This window comes from Larus michahellis, chromosome W (assembly GCF_964199755.1).
Source record: "Larus michahellis chromosome W, bLarMic1.1, whole genome shotgun sequence".
NCBI classification, from domain to species: Eukaryota; Metazoa; Chordata; class Aves; order Charadriiformes; family Laridae; genus Larus; species Larus michahellis.
Window position 1 is genome coordinate 2,873,501 of NC_133929.1, and position 14,626 is coordinate 2,888,126.

Genomic DNA, 14,626 nt, shown 5'->3' on the forward strand with positions numbered 1-14,626 from the left:
ATCGGCGAGGAGGATTGTAAATACACTCAAGGGACTCGCACCTGGGTGCTGGAAAACACACATATCACACCAAGTGTTATTCAGCCTCGGGTGTTGGCAAGAAAAACATTTGGATGACATAAGCCTGTAATGGACTCACAGACACCTTATCTAGCTGCTTGAGAATCTTGGCCTGTTGTGGAAGAAGATCAAAGCACAGTACCAGCAAGAACAGGGAGTCCGCATGCGCTCTTGCTAACAAGGACTCTTTTGCTGCCAAGGATTCGTGATAACAAGGACTCTCTTGCTGCCAAGGCTAAGTTTAACAATGCTACTAGTACCGCTATTTCCGAGTTATTGCTAGATGTAGATAGTATTCAATATGCGATGTTGCAAAACAGAGCTGCTACCGATTTTTTGCTTTCAGCTCACAGACATGGTTGTCAAGATTTTAAAGGACTGTATTGTATGAATCTAAGTGACCACTCCAAATCCATCCATGCCCAGTTGCAGGAACTGCACCGACCGAACCAGCAACTTGTGGAGACCACTGGGTGAAATCTCTTTGCTGGATGGACTTGGGGGTGGGGTTGGTTGAAGCAAATTATACTCATCGCCTGTGTGGAAGGAATTTGTCTGTTATGTTTAGTATGCTGTTTGCCATGTTTAATAAGCATTATACGATCAGTTGTAGATGCCGCTTTGCATCGTACCCTTGTACAAGTTGTAGAATATGTTGCTCTAAAAACTATGTGTGTATCCATGAGAACCCGACCTTCACAGAAGAAGATAACAAGAAGGGATTACAACAATGTGGTCACGTATCAGGCAGCCGCTGTCAGCAGAGCTGGATCATGAGTTTGGTGAGACTCGCTGCATACGCTGGCCACGTGTGCAGCGACTCTGGCCTGTACTTTTCTACTCAATCCAGTGCAGGAGAGTCTGGTGGGACTCGCTGCGTGCAGTGGCCATGCATGCAGTGACTCTAGCCTGTACTTCTCCACTCAGTCCAGTGCAGGATATAAGGGGGCTGTCTTGGGTCAGAGAGGGGGAGAGAGACATGAGCGCACTTTGAAGATACAGGGGATGCCCTGAAGCACTGTGTCTGCCCCCGCCCCCCCCCATAAGCTCTATGTTCATTAACCCCAACAGCTCAGAAGGCATTACAGCATGTTGCAAGATAAGATACAGTCTACTACTGCTGCAAGACACATTGAACACCTTCCTACAAGAATTTCAACTTTATGCCCTGATAGGACAGTGGGATGATGCACTCGCAAAGAGCCTGACTGCATTAGAGTGGGTATTTTTCCCACATACCTTTTCAAAACCAGTAACTATGATGGTTGAAATGTTACCACGATTGTTTTTCCAGGGTCGTTTGTGCTGTCAGCAGCTTTCTGGAATGGATCCAAGCCACATACATGTCCCCGTCAAAAAGGACGACCTTGACCCTTGGTTATCACAAAGTCTTAACCTACAAATTGCCTTAGTACATTATATTGGGCAAATAAATTATTCTTTCCCCTAGCACAGACTATTACAGTCACTTTCACAAATTCCTTTACAGCCACGCATCCTGCTAGCACCAAAGCCTCTTGATGGCACCCGTACGGTGTTTGTAGACGGCTCAGGGACACGGTAAAAGCTTTTGACTTATTTCGACAGGAACCGTTAAATGTAGTGGCAGACTCTCAATATGTTACTGGCATTGTTGAAAGACTTGAAGGAGCATTTATAAAACAACTAGAGAACCAATTGTTATTTAGTCTCTTACTGCAATTAATGTTGCTTTTATGAAAAAGACAGTTTCCTTATTTTATTGTCCACATACACTCTCATAGCTGTTACCTGGTCATTTAACTGAGGGAAACACAGTTGCAGATTATCACACTCTGTCGGTAACAACTCCGAACATTATGCAGCAAGCTAAAACGTCGCATGATTTTTTTCATCAAAATGCGAAGGCATTGAGGAAGCAATTTTCTTTAACACAACAACAAGCACATGATATTGTGCGAACTTGTGCCGATTGTCAGCAGCTGGCTCCTCTGCCATCATTTGCAGGGGTTAACCCGCGAGGGCTTACACCTGATGAACTTTGGCAATCCGATGTTACGCACATTATGGAATTTGGACATGTTTCAGTTGATTTGTTTTCTCACTTTGTTGTAGCTACTGCTCGTACAGGAGAGAAGGCTCGTGATGTTATTTGACATTGGTTGCAATGCATTGCAGTCATGGGAGTACCGAAAACTATAAAAACTGATAACGGACCAGCTTATGTGTCCGCTAAAGCACAGGCCTTTTTTTTTACAGACATGGGGTATTAAACATGTCACCAGTATTCCTCATTCCCCGACTGGGCAAGCAATTGTGGAGCGTATGCATCATACTTTAAAAACCACGCTTGCTAAACAAAAAAGGGGGAATCCCGTAGGTATGACACCTCAAGAGCGATTGTATAAAGCAACTCATGTTTTAAATTTTCTAAACATGTCATCTTTGTCATCCACAGCAGTAGAGCGACATTTCAGAAGGACTGTTGAATGGCCTGAACAACCGAAGGTGTATTATAAGCACCTTGAATCGGGGTGCATGCTAACCACAGATAATACTGCAACAAATAGAAGTTGTGAGCAAGACAATTCTGTAATGATTTGTACTTCTCATCCGTATGTTTGCTTTGGCTCAAAATGCAAGTATACAAGAATGTAATCAATCTTATTGTGTAAATTTAACACGAGTAAGGTATAAAACAGCAGTAAAATGGACATGGAATCGGCAAGCTAGATAGGATTTCAGTTGTAAGGTTTATCTGTTTACTTGCCCAACACCCTATCTTATTCAACATATTTAATGCCGTCGCTGTTCCTAGTGAAGGAAGAATACTTAGCCCTATTCTTTGTCTGAGATTCGGGAATGTTCTATGGTGGTCACAGGATGGAGTGAAGGTATGAACTGTTCTCTTGGCTCTGTGGTTACTGTGTGCTCTGCTCACTGTGTCTTTGGCCGTACACAGGCCTCTGCTCGTAGATCTGCCCCATCTCCCCCTTTTTTGTTTAACACCAGACTATTTATTAACAAGGTCACCATGACTTGTGCTTCTACTCGTTGTGACGCTCTTAGCCGGTTATATACTAAACACAATTAAAAACAGAATCAAAAAGAACCCTGCTAAGGCAATAAATACCCAGATTCCTAAATTTAGCCCAGAAAGCCAATTTCTTTGGATTTACCCACGAGAAATCCTTTTGTAATATTTCAAATACATTGCGGTTCATTAAGTCTTGAATCTTTAGTATTTGAGCTTTTAGCTGATCATGTAAAGGATGAATATTTTGTTGCAACAACATGTCAAAAGCACCTTGGAGATGGTGTTTAACCATTTCCCAGCCATGTAGTGACGTATTCCAGGGGAGAGATGTAACACAAAGTCTTCGAGAGTTGTACTCCCAATCACAATACAGAGAAAGACGTGTTTTTAATGCATTTTGCCGATTCCCTGTCCATATTACTGCTGTTTTATACCTTACTCGCGTTAAATTTACACAATAAGATTGATTACATTCTTGTATACTTGCATTTTGAGCCAAAGCAAACATACGGATGAGAAGTACAAATCATTACAGAATTGTCTTGCTCACAACTTCTATTTGTTGCAGTATTATCTGTGGTTAGCTGTAGGAATGTGTCTGAGAGAAAATGGTCATGTGAGCCAGCCTCCCTACTATGAGAGATTAGATTAAGAGCAAAACAGGTGGTAGAAGATGGAATTAGTACATGGGAAAAACGGGAACTGAGAAGGTAGAAAACATGTTGTGCTAATGACTAAGCAATTGACTATGCGAATTCTTGTAACCAATCTGATGTGTGAACAAACTGCATGGACAGCGCGTGGACAGTGTAACGAGCTAATCAGAAATAAGCGAGTCGCGTGTACGGCTACAACGCAGGGTATAAAAGATGATGATCTGTGCTTAATAAACGGCTTCTGTTGATTCACGTTGGATCGTCTGGAGTCCAGTTATTTCTCCTCACTCAGTATAGTCTAAGTCTTACCCAAAGGCGTCCCTATGAGGGGGGAGAAATGCTCAGCCCGTCGACTGGTCCCAGAAGTCAGTGATGGAGTTCTTCGCGATGGTGTCTTCCCTGGCATCCGCTCTCTCTCGGGCTATTTTTATACTTTTTTCTTATCTTCAAGATGGAGTTTGAGTGACTTTAGTCATACGCACTTTTATTATGATTAATGTACTCAAGGAGGAGAGGTCGCACCTTGGGGGCGGGTAGCCTCCGGGACAGAGGCGTGTTTTGGTACATTGTAATGAGCAAAGTTTGCACAAAGGACAGCATTTCATCAACATTTGACGAAATGTTGGCTCGGGTAGCGTGTAGGCCGCTTATGTGTTCCGTAGTACCATCTCGTCCCCATATCTGCTATTCGTCACAAGGGAAGGCCATGGAACAAGCGCGTTCCGTTCCATCCCTCGTGTAGTTTCGCAAACAACCTTGTACAGGGAATTGCAGATGTGGCATTCTTCGTGTGCTAGCTGCGGCTGTATTCTACCTCAGAAGCCTCTTGATTTTATGACTTTCCTTAATGTGTGAACAATGCTGTACTTTTGTATTCTTGGCCAATTTAGTAATTATTCCACAGGGACCCACGCTGGAGCAGTCTGTTCCTGAAGGACTGTCTCCCATGGACCTGGCTGGAGCAGTTAGTGAAGGACCCCACACTGGAGCAGGGGAAGAGTGTGAGGAGGAAGGAGCGACAGAGACAATGTATGATGAACTGACTGCAACCCCTACTGTCCCAGAGGGACCTGGACAGGCTTGAGAGGTGGGTCTGTGCAAACCTCATGAAGTTCAACCAGGCCAAGTGCAAGGTCCTGCACCTGGGTCATGGCAATCCCAGGCACAAATACAGGCTGGGTGGAGAACAGATTGAGAGCAGCCCTGAGGAGAAGGACTTGGGGGTGTTGGTGGACGAGAAGCTCAACATGAGCAGGCAATGTGCACTTGCAGTCCAGAAAGCCAACCTCATCCTGGACTGCATCAAAAGAAGTATGGCCAGCAGGGCGAGGGAGGCGATTCTGCCCCTCCACTCTGCTCTGGTGAGACCCCTCCTGGAGTACTGCGTCCAGCTCTGGAGTCTTCAGTACGAGAAGGACATGGACCTGTTGGAATGGGTCCAGCGGAGGTCCACGAAGATGATCAGAGGGCTGGAGCAGCCCATGGCAGGGGGTTAGAACTAGGTGATCTTTAAGGTCCCTTCTAACCCGAACCATTCTATGATTCTATGATTATGTAAATCATTGGTTATATAGTCTTTACTTTCAAATGCAGATATAATTATTAGTAATTCTCAGTCTTTTCAAAAGATACCATAGGCTTCTTTGAAGAGAGAAGATAATGTCAGCATGGAAAAAAATTGTGTTTCCATCTGTACTTTCAGTGTTTTTAAGGTCAGAAACAGCCATTCAGATCTCATAGAATCATAGAATTGTTAGGGTTGGAAGGGACCTTAAAGATCATCTAGTTCCAACCCCCCTGCCCTGGGCAGGGACATCTTCCACTAGATCAGGTTGCTCAGAGCCCCGTCCAGCCTGGCCTTAAAAACTTCCAGGGATGGGGCTTCCACCACCTCTCTGGGCAACCTGGGCCAGTGTCTCACCACCCTCATGGTGAAGAACTTCTTCCTAACGTCCAGCCTGAATCGTCCCATCTCTAGTTTTAATCCAGTCCCTCTAGTCCTACTATTACCCAATATCCTGAAAAGTCCCTCACGAGCTTTCTTGTAGCCCCGTTAAGATACTGGTAGGCCACAATAAGGTCTTCTCGGAGCCTTCTTTTCTCCAGACTGAACAACCCCAACTCTCTCAGGCTGTCCTTATAGGAGAGGTGCTCCAGCTCTCTGATTGTCCTTGTGGCCCTTCTCTGGACAGGTTCCAGCTCGTCCATATCTTTCTTGTAGTAGGGGCTCCAGAATTGGACGCAGTACTCCAGGTGGGGTCTCACGACAGTGGAGTAGAGAATCACCTCCCTCGACCTGCTGGCCACGTTTCTCCTGATGCAGCCCAGGATACAATTGGCTTTCTGGGCTGCTAGTGTACGCTGACGGCTCATGTTGAGCCTCTTGTCCATTGGCACCCCCAAGTCCTTTTCTTCAGGGCTGCTCTCAAGCCAGTCACTGCCCAGCCTCTATCGGTGCTTGGGATTGCCCCGACCCAGATGGAGGACCTTGCACTTGGTCTTGTTGAACTTCATGAGGTTGGCATGGGCCCACCTCTCCAGCCTGTCGAGGTCCCTCTGGATGGCATCCCTTCCCTCCAGCGTGTCAGCCGCCCCACACAGCTTGGTGTCATCGGCAAACTTGCTGAGGGTGCACTCTATGCCACTGTCCATGTCGCTGACGAAGATGTTAAACAAGACTGGTCCCAGTACTGATCCTTGAGGGACTCCACTTGTCACTGGCCTCCACTTGGACATGGACCCATTGACAGCCACTCTTTGGGTGCGGCCGTCAGGCCAGTTCTTTATCCGCTGAATTGTCCATCCATCAAACCCATATTTTATCAGCTTGGAGACCAGGATGTCACGCGGGACAGCGTCAAAGGCTTTGCTCAGGTCCAGGTAAATGACGTCAGTTGCTCTCCCCTTGTCTATTGATGTTGTGACCTTCTCATAGAAGGCCACCAGGCTTGTCAGGCACGATTTGCCCTTGGTGAAGCCGTGTTGATTGTACCCAATCACCTCTTTGTTATTCTTCTGCCTCAGCAATGCCTCCAGGAGGATCTGCTCCATAATCTTACCAGGCACAGAGGTAAGGCACATAGTCATATGTCTCTATTTTCAAGCCATAGAATTTCACCCGGGAAAATAATGTGAGTGACATCTTTACTAAAAACTTGTCAGCTGAAAGTATCAAAGCAGCAATACTACAGTACCAGCAGTTTCTATAGCTGTTCTGTCCAATGGGAGCTGCAGTTGTATATCTGAAGGCAGAATTGGGCCCACATGATCTATTAGTAAACTAGAGTTTTACTTGCAGATCTGTCAAAACATATGGTTATTAATGTAACCACACAGAGAGAAAAGCACATGATTGCATTCAAAACTGGCATAGTGCTTCCAGCAATGCTACACTTAGGAACTATAGATCATACAAACAGTAGGATAGTATCACCCTGATTGACAGGTCTTTAAAATAAATGTGAAAGGGGAGGGGGATAATAATATTAGGCTTGTCTGTGACAAGCTGTGGGACAACACGTCAGGGTTAGAGGGACGGGGCACTAGTAAGGGCCTTCGACCTGTTGCCCTGAGGCATGCTGGGGATGCTACATCACAGCCAAAGTCTTACGGAGAGGATCCAGGGGCTCCTGAGGTAGTCCGAGTCAACAGGGAAACACCCGTGAAACACCCCAAGGGGTGCTCCTCTAAGGCTGAGGTTCTCAACAACTTTGCTGCCTTTGTTCACTGCCAGCTTCTCTCCTCATGGCTCCCGAGTTCAAGGACCACAAGGCGGGGACCTGGGGGACAAAGTGCCTCCCACTGTAAGTGCAGACAAGGTTCGTGACCACCTGAGGAACCTGAATATATACAAGTCTATGGGACCTGATGAGATGCACCCCAGAGTCCTGAGGGAATTGGCTGATGTAGTTGCCAAGCCACTCTCCATGAAATTTGAAAAGTCATGGCAGTCAGGTGAAGTCCCTGGTGACAGGAAAAAGGGAAACATCGCACCCATTTTTAAAAAGGGTAGAAAGGAGGACCCTGGGAACTACCGCCCTGTCAGCCTCACCTCTGTGCCTGGGAAGATCATGGAACAGACCCTCCTAGAAGCTATGCTAAGGCACATGGAGGACAGGGAGGTGATTAGAGACAGCCAGCATGGCTTCACCAGGGGCAAGTCCTGCCTGACCAACCTGGTGGCTTTCTACAGCGGAGTGACTGCATCAGTGGACAAGGGGAGAGCTACGGACATCATCTACCTGGACTTCTGCAAGGCCTTTGACACAGTCCCCCCCAACATCCTTCTCTCTAAGTTGGAGAGAGACAGATTTGATGGGTGGACTGTTCAGTGGATAAGGAACTGGCTGGATGGTCGCATTCCAGAGGGTAGTGGTCACTGGCTCAATGTCCAGATGGAGAGGGGTGACAAGTGGTGTCCCTCAGGGATCCGTACTGGGACCCGTGCTATTCAATATCTTCATCAATGATTTAGACAGTGGGATCAAGTGCACCCTCAGCAAGTTTGCAGATGACTCCAAGCTGAGTGGTGCAGTTGACAGGCCAGAGGCACGGGATGTCATCCAGAGGGACCTGGATGAGCTAGAGAGGTGGGCCTGAGCAAACCTTATGATGTTCAACAAAGCCAAGTACAAGGTCCTACACTTGGGTCGGGGCAATCCTCGTTATCAATACAGGCCGGGGGATGATGTGATAGAGAGCAGCCCTGCGGAAAAGGACTTGGGGGTACTGGTAGACGAGAAGCTGGACATGAGCCAACAGTGTGTGCTTGCAGCCCAGAAGGCCAATTGCATCCTGGGCTGCATCAAAAGAAGCATGGCCAGCAGATCCAGAGAGGTGATTCTGCCCCTCTGCTCTGGTGAGACCCCACCTGGAGTACTGTATCCAGCTCTGGAGCCCTCAGCACAAGAAGGACATGGACCTGTTGGAGGGGGTCCAGAGGAGGGCCATGAAGATGATCAGAGGGCTGGAGCCCCTCTCCTATGAGGACAGGCTGAGAGAGTTGGGGTTGTTCAGCCTGGAGAAGAGAAGGCTCCGGGGAGACCTTCTATCGGCCTTCCAGTACCTGAAGGGGGCCTACAAGAAAGCTGGGGAGGGGCTGTTTGCAAGGGCATGTAGCGATAGGACGAGGGGCAATGGTTTAAACTAGAGCAGGGCAGGTTTAGATTAGCCATTAGGGAGAAGTTCTTTACACTGAGGGTGGTGAGGCACTGGAACAGGTTGCCCGGAGAGGTGGTGGAGGCCCCATCCCTGGAGACATTCAAGGCCAGGCTGGATGAGGCTCTGAGCAACCTGATCTAGTTGAAGATGTCCCTGCTTGCTGCAGGGGGCTTGGACTAGATGACCTTTAAAGGTCCCTTCCAACCCAACACATTCTATCATTCTATGATTCTGTGATCACAGCACATATCCCCTCATTTCCCCCACTTTGACAGATACCTACTTCTGGAGAAGAAAAGGAGTTCCTGCTGCTCATGCAAGAGTTTGAAATGAAAATGCTAAAGAGGGAAGCAATGTTAAGGAGCAAGAAGCTTTAAAATCACTCTTAAGTTGCTTTGTCATTTTTCTTTATGAAACCTATGCGTCAGGAGCAGAAATTCATAAAATAAGGGGCAGATCACACTTTTATGGCACGGCTTATAGTGAAGGGGTCTGTGCAGCTGCATTGCTACATAGCATAATCTGCTGATGCCCAAGGGAAATGTGTGGGTGCTGCTTTGTGGAGCACTTTTTTCTGCAGTCAGACAGTTCCCGAGGTGCCAGTGATTGCTGAATGCAGCCCAGGACGGGCCTGCACAACTGCAGAAAATTAAAGGAGGAAGTTTCTTTGAACAACCAGGTCCTGCTCCAAAGCCCACTGAAGTCAGTCTGAGTCCTTCCAACAACTTCAGTGAGCTTCAGCTTGAAACACACACTGCAGTTCTGCCCAACTAATACATATATAGCTCAAGCAAAATGGTTATATATCTGTGCAGGGTGGGAGCAGGGTAAGGAGCGCATTCCTTGTGCTCTCCTGGTTTCAATAGAGCACATCATGGTGGTTGGCAGAAATTACACCAATGGAGGGCTGCATTGCTGCTACTGCTACACCAATGGAGGGCTGCATCTTCTCATGGAAGAGAAAATGAGGAATGGGTCACCCCAGAAGAGGCATGATAAGACCTTTATGGCTCAGGCAACTCCTAGGAGCTCTAGATATGTGTGACTTCCACACAATGGGACTGCCAAGGCATGCCATCAAGTATTCCACATGTGCTTCACCCCATTGCAGACAGAGCGTCTTGAAAAAAAACCCTTTAATCAGACTTATATTTCATATTCCTTTGTCTATGAAACAGTATTCAACAACTAGTATTCATAAAAAAGAACTATCTTGAAATTAAAGAGAAACAGGGTATTAGAAATGAGTGACAAAAATGAATTTATTTCTTTAAAAGCATTGCAAAGCTCTTTTGATCTTAAGATTGGAGACAGAAAGTTTTTTGGGGGTACAAAAGACAAAAGTCAAGAGTTTGGGAGACAGGTTTTCTCCTCAGTACCATACAGGAAGGTAGATGGTGAAAAACTGAGATCCAAAGCATATACTTAACTAGTTTTTTTAAAAAATTCCATCATACTAGATACTAACACTTTGAAGAAGACTCATCCACTGATAGACTGGCCTGACACTGTATGGAGACCTGAACACTAAGCCCTTGTGTAATGCCTAAATAGCATAGGCTTCACACAGTGATTCTACATAGGATTTGGATAATTTGAAAAATCTTCTCATCTACTTGACCTGTTCCACATCTCCTCTGAAATCCTTGGCTTTCAATAACAGTGTCTGTTACCATTTCCCCTGTCATTGGTTGCTAGATGGCTCAGTGTGAGTGTGTAGCTCATATTCTTAGCTACAGAGATTGAACCATATGCTTTAATACTGTCACCACTTTATATGTGTGCTGCGCTCAAAGAATGGTACATGATGAAAGATCTACATCTGCATTACCTGAGTCCCATATAAAGCAGAACAAGTTGTTTTCTTCTGTTTTGGGCTAAGTGAGGACAGGATGAGTGAAGTTGTTCCACATATTGTAGCCAAAGAGAGCAGTTTTACACTGTAAATCCACTGCAAAATCCAGTCCCGCTTAGCCTATAGTTTGGGATAAAAGGTAATTAATCTCAGGAAAATTAAATCTCTTAGAACTGAGGCTGAATCAAGGTGCAGCTGTCCAAAGGCAATGTGACCTCTGTATTGCTTTTTGGCTGACCGTTTGCATTTACCAGCTAAAGACTTGTTAAACATGGTGTAATGAACAAACTATAGGAGTGGGACCACCTACTGACGGAGAGTGTGACTGCAGTCAGGCAAAGGAAAATTCTAACATCTGTTCTCCAAAAAGCAGAGGAAATCACAGAATCACAGAATGGTAGGGGTTGGAAGGGACCTCTGGAGATCATCTAGTCAGACCCCCCTGCCAGAGCAGGGTCACCCAGAGCAGGTTGCACAGGAACGCGTCCAGGTGGGTTTTGAGTATCTCCAGAGAAGGAGACTCCACCACCTCTCTGGGCAGCCTGTGCCAGGGCTCTGCCACCCTCAAAGTAAAGAAGTTTTTCCTTGTGTTGAGATGGAATTTCCTGTGTTCCAGTTTGTGCCCGTTGCCCCTTGTCCTGTCACTGGGCACCACTGAGAAGAGCCTGGCCCCATCCTCCTGACACCCGCCCTTTAGATATTTGTAAGCATTGATGAGGTCCCCTCTCAGTCTTCTCTTCTCCAGGCTAAACAGCCCCAGGTCTCTCAGCCTTTCCTCATAAGAGAGGTGCTCTGGTCCCTTGATCATCTTTGTAGCCCTCTGCTGGTCTCTCTTCAGTAGTTCCCTGTCCTTGAACAAATTCAGGGATTCAGTGATGAAGTATGAGGTTCCTTTAAAGAAACTGGAACTAGTCTAAGAAACAGAATCAGCTTTTTTTGGTAAGGAACTAGGGTATCTGCCTGGGGTCACTGGCTGCCAAAGAGCAAGATCAGAGGAAATCACTAAATGCCTTGGTGAGGGAAAGGGGGGGTCTTCCTGAAGCCTCTGTAAGTCTAATACTCTAGATCTTAAAAAGCAGGACAGAAAATCTGTCTAGGAGAGTCTGGTACTTCTCTCTACTGACAAAGTTAGCTTCCTTATAATCTAGTGTATTAAAGAAATCTGCCACCCATTCAGAAGATGGGAAAAGGTCTGGCTAACACTTTCTTCAGCAGCTATTCATAGATTGAAGATTGATGTTAGTAAATCAGTGTGAGTGGGCAGCTCATACTCTCACAACTGTAAAAACTTTTATAAGAGAATAGATTGGAGAATAATGGTTGAGAAGGTTATATGGTCTACTGTTGCGTTAAAAGGAATGTAGTTTCCATATTTGTCTGTCAGAGTCCCAGGACTTTCACTGATTTGTCTATCAGAGTCCCAGCAAAGGACTTTCACTGAGTTGGATTCACAAAAACCGAAATTAGCTATTTTATTGAGAGTGACAGAACAGATTCGAGATTGCCATTGATAAATTCACTAACTACAATAGCGCTACTAATTAAGGTAAATATTGCTAGTAAAATTAATAATAATACAACAACCTGGGGGTAACATTCCCCAGAGGGTGAAGGCGCAGCGCTTACCCAGAAAGGTGTCCCTGCCTGGGGTGGAGGAAGAGAACACAGCCCATGGACTCGTCTGTCAGGTATCAAGTTTCTTCTCTCCCAATTTAACTGTCATTTTCTCCATCCTTTTGTCCCCAACATTACGAGGTTTCCCTCCCCCAGGTGACGTGTGCCATGATTTGGGTGGAGAGACAGTGCTATAGTCATACATGTTTAGCATGATCTCTAAAATCTTCATTAGCATATACAGGGGTGTCAACTTTAATATGCATTTCACAGGTAATGAGGCAAAGGTCAATTACCGGACATGGGAGCCTTTTGAAGAAACAAAGAGCTACACAAAGTCTCTGTTATCTTGATTTTACTGTCTCTGATGACGAAAAGCAGGACTGTCCTGTCTACAGAGAGCTTCCTCCTTATCTGCATTCTGTGATAGCCAGACGAGCCTCCACTCCCCTGGGTTGCACAAGAGATAGCAAGGCCAGTCTTAATTGCTCTTTGAGCACAGAGACTTCACCTCATTATCCAAGTTCCACATGTACTGAAAAAACAGCCCTAGTTTAAGGAAGGTTTAACGTCTTTTACATAGTGTTACCTTTTCATGCTTGGCAAATTAGCCAAACAATTATGAGGTGAATTGGTTCTAGAGAAGGGAAGGGAAGGGAAGGGAAAAGGAGAGGGAAGGGAAAAGGAGAAGGAAGGGAAGGGAAGGGAAGGGAAGGGAAGGGAAGAGAAGAGAAGAGAAGAGAAGAGAAGAGAAGAGAAGAGAAGAGAAGAGAAGAGAAGAGAAGAGAAGAGAAGAGAAGAAGAGATCTCATTTTTTCTTCCAGATTCCTCATAGGGAAGCTTAGGAAGTGTGGGTTGGATGAATGGACAGTGGGGTGGATAGAAAACTGGTTGAAAGATAGAGCTCAGAGGGTTGTGATTAGGGGCACAGAGTCTAGTTGGAGACCAGTGACGAGTGGTGTTCCCCAGGGGTCAGTACTGGGTCCAGTCCTCTTCAATATATTCATCAATGACCTGGATGAGGGGATAGAGTGCACCCTCAGCAAGTTTGCTGATGACACCAAGCTGGGTGGGGTGGCTGACACACCGGAAGGCTGTGCCACCATACAGAGAGACCTGGACAGGTTGGAGAGTTGGGCAGAGAGAAACCTTATGAAGTTCAACAAGGGCAAGTGTAGGGTGCTGCACCTGGGGAGGAACAACCCCATGCACCAGTACAGGTTGGGTGCTGACCTGCTGGAGAGCAGCTCGGTGGAAAGAGACCTGGGAGTCCTGGGGGACAACAGGATGACCATGAGTCAGCAATGTGCCCTTGTGGCCAAGAAGGCCAATGGCATCCTGGGGTGCATCAAGAAGAGTGTGGCCAGCAGGTCAAGGGAGGTCATCCTCCCCCTCTACTCTGCTCTGGTGAGGCCGCACCTGGAGTACTGTGTCCAGTTCTGGGCTCCCCGGTTCAAGAGGGACAGGGAACTGCTGGAGAGGGTGCAGCAGAGAGCTACCAAGATGATTAGGGGACTGGAACACCTCTCTCATGAAGAAAGGCTGAGGGATTTGGGTCTCTTCAGTCTGGAAAAAAGACGTCTGGGGGGTGACCTTATCAACACTTCTAAATACTGAAAGGGTGGGTGTCAGGAGGATGGGGCCAGGCTCTTCTCAGTGGTGCCCGGGGACAGGACAAGAGGCAATGGGCACAAACTTGAACATAGGAAGTTCCATCCCAACATGAGGAGGAACTTCTTTACCCTGAGGGTGGCAGAGCACTGGAACAGGCTGCCCAGAGAGGTGGTGGAGTCTCCAACTCTGGAGACATTCAAAACCCACCTGGACGTGTTCCTGTGTAACCTGCTCTAGGTGACCCTGCTCTGGCAGGGGGGTTGGACTAGATGATCTCCAGAGGTCCCTTCCAACCCTATGATTCTATGATTCTATGATTCTGGCTTGGGAAAAGTAATTTTTCAGTTAGTGAGGAACTGGAGAGTGTTTTTACAACTTATAGAATCATAGAATCATTTTGGTTGGAAGAGACTTTTAAGATCATCAAGTCCAACCATTAACCTAGCACTGCCAAGTTACCACTAAACCATGTCCCTCAGCACTACATCTACCTGTCTTTTAAATACCTCCAGGGATGGCGATTCAACCACTTCCCTGGGCAGCCTGTTCTAGCACTACCAAAAATCATTCTTGTTTAGATAGTAGTTTAATGATGTTGTATTTGATTAATTCCATATTTCCACAGGATGTTAGAAATTAAACAAATGGTTA